This window comes from Arachis ipaensis, chromosome B2 (assembly GCF_059453495.1).
Source record: "Arachis ipaensis isolate K30076 ecotype BB chromosome B2, ASM5945349v1, whole genome shotgun sequence".
Classification (NCBI taxonomy): Eukaryota; Viridiplantae; Streptophyta; class Magnoliopsida; order Fabales; family Fabaceae; genus Arachis; species Arachis ipaensis.
The window spans coordinates 24,059,863-24,063,231 of record NC_142437.1 but is presented as its reverse complement, the minus strand read 5'-3'; positions in this window follow the sequence as shown (position 1 = coordinate 24,063,231).

Genomic DNA, 3,369 nt, shown 5'->3' with positions numbered 1-3,369 from the left:
TCATAAACAAGACGATACTAAAGAGCAAAGTGCTCCTGCTAATCTTCACGTAATGGAAGATGGAAAATCCAACAAGCCCAACAAGAAGAGATACCGAGATTTTAATAAATCTCAAGGTAACAATGGTGACTTCAGAAAGAATAAAAAGAAAGAAAATTATTTTCATTGTGAAAAACTAGGACATTTTAAGAAAGAATGTCGTTTCTTAAAAAATAAGAAAGAAAAGAACGACACAGCAATAAAAGATAATCTTATTGCTGTTATTTCTGAGATCAACATGATTGAAGACATTGGATCATGGTGGATAGATTCTGGTGTAGCTCGACATGTATGCAAGAATAGGGATTTTTTCAAGACATTCAAGGAAGGGAATGGGACTATTCTATACATGGAAAATGCATCAACTGTTCAAGTAATGGGCAAAGGAATGGTGGAACTTGAATTCACTTCTGGACTCTTACTGATGTATATTATGTACTCGAAGTCAAAAAAAATTTAGTTTCTGTCCCTCTACTTAACAAGTATGGGTTTAAGTCTGTATTTGAAGGAGACAAATTTATTCTGTCTAAGGGTGGAGTGTTTGTGGGTAAAGGATATCTATGTGAGAATATGTTTAAATTGAATATTGTAAATAATAATAATAATAATAATAATAATAATAATAATAATAATAATAATAATAATAATAACAATAATAATAATAATGTTTCTGTTTATATTGCTGAATCCTTTGATTTATGGCATAATCGTTTAGGACATGTTAATTTTCATAAATTAAATGATATGATAAAATATGATCTTATTCCAAAATCAATTAAAAATTCAGATGTATGTACAACTTGTATGTTAATCAAGATAACAAGACTTTCTTTTCAAAGAGTACAAAGAAATTCAAAGTTATTAGAATTAGTACATTCTGATGTATGTGATTTGCATGGTTGGCCTACTTTTGGTGGAAAGAAATATTTTGTAACTTTTATTGATGATTTCAGTAGATATTGTTACATATATTTGATGCATTCTAAAGATGAAGTCTTGGATAAATTTAAGATTTTTAAAACTGAAGTTGAATTACAATATGAAACCTTTATTAAGTGCTTAAGGTCTGACCGTGGAGGAGAATATTATAATCCTAGTTATTTTGAGTCCACTGGTATTATTCATCAAACCACTACACCATATTCTCCATAACAGAATGGTGTTGCTGAAAGAAAAATAGGGTGCTGGAAGAAATGGTTAATGCTATGCTATCTTATTCTGGTCTAGCAAAAGGTTATTAGGGTGAGGCTATGTTAACTGCCTGTTATATTTTAAATAGAATTCTTAATAAAAGGAATAAAATAACTCCATATGAACTTTGGAAGAATAAAAAGCCTAATCTTAAATATCTTAAAGTTTGGGGTTGTAGAGCAATAGTAAAAATTTCTGAACCTAAAAGAAAGAAATTAGGAGAAAGAGGTATAGAATGTATTTTCTTAGGATATGCTAAGAACAGTAAAGCTTATAGGTTTGTAGTTATTGAATCTAATGAATCATACTCTGCTAATACAATTATTGAATCAAGAGATGCAATTTTCTTAGAAGATAGATTTAATTCAACTCCAAGACCTGAAAGTAAAATTCACTTAGAAATAGAAAAAAATGTAGAAAATAAGCCCGTTGAAAATATTGAACCTAGAAAAAGTAAAAGAATAAGAAAAGCAAAGACTTATGGACCATATTTCTTTATGTTCTTTGTGGAAGGGACAGGAGAATCAATAGATAGCATTGCACCTATATGCCTTCATATGGAAGGTGATCCTGAGACCTATGAAGAGGCTATAAGGTCTCGAGATTCAGATTTTTAGAAAGAAGTAATACAAGGTGAGATGGACTCAATAATGAGAAATAATACTTGGAAATTAATGGATCTTCCTCGTGGGTCAAAAGCCATTGGTTCTAAATGGATTTTCAAAAAGAAAATGAAAGTAGATAGAACTGTTGATAAGTTCAAAACATGGTTAGTTGCTAAGGGGTTTGCACAAAAAGAAGGAATTGATTACTTTGATACATATGCACCAGTAGCAAGAATTGCTACAATTAGAGTGCTTATAGCACTTGCTTCAATTTTTAATTTTGTCATTCACCAAATGGATATTAAAACAGCTTTCTTAAATGGTGAACTAGACGAAGAGGTGTATATGAAGCAACCCGAAGGATTTATAGTTGCTGGTCAAGAAAATAAAGTGTGCAAATTAGTTAAGTCTTTATATGGACTGAAACAAGCTCCTAAACAATGGCATAAAAAATTTGATGAAAATGTTTGTACTAATGGATATAAAATAAATGAATTTGATAAATGTGTGTATAGTAAAGTTAAAAATGGTAAAGGTGTTATGATTTGTTTATATATTGATGATATGCTTATTTTTTGTACTGATTTAGAAGAGGTAGAAAAAATTAAACATTTTTTGTCTAGTAATTTTGATATGAAAGATATGGGAGTTGCAGATATAATTTTAGGAATTAAAATTGTTAGAGATGGTCATAATTTAGGATTATCTCAATCTCATTATATAGAAAAAATATTAAAAAGGTTTGATGAGTTTAAAGGATATTCAGTGAGTGATTTGATCCAAGTATTAAATTAGTACCTAATACAGGTTCGTCTGTTTTACAAATTGAGTATGCAAAAATAATTGGATGCTTAATGTATGCTATGACCTGTACTAGACCAGATATAGCATATGCTGTAGGTCGCTTAAGTCGGTATACAAGCAATCCAAGTAAAGACCATTGGCATGCTGTCCAAAGAATATTAAAATATTTGAAAGATACAATAAACTATACTTTGTTGTATAGTGGTGAACCTTCTGTTTTAGAAGGATATACAGATGCCAGTTGGATAAGCTATACAGAGGATCATGCATCAATAAGTGGTTGGATCTTTACCCTTGGTAGGGGTGCTGTTTCTTGGGGATCCAAGAAACAAACTTGCATAACGGACTCTAACATGGCTGCAGAATTTGTTGCTTTGGCAGCAGCAAGCAAGGAAGCTGAATGGCTTAGAGATTTATTACATGAAATTTCAGTTTGGCCAAAACCAATGGCACCAATCTCTATACATTGTGATAGCCAAGCAACATTATCAAAGGCTTATAGCCAAGTTTATAATAGAAAATCTATGCACATTGGAGTAAGACATAGCAATATTAAAAACCTTATTGGTAATGGAGTTATATCTATAAATTTTATAAGGTCAGAACAAAATCTTGCAGATCCTTTGACGAAAGGATTGACAAGGGATTTGGTGTTTAAAACATCAAAAGGGATGGGACTAAAATCCGTATTTTAAATAATTACCAATGATGGAAACCCAACTCACACTTG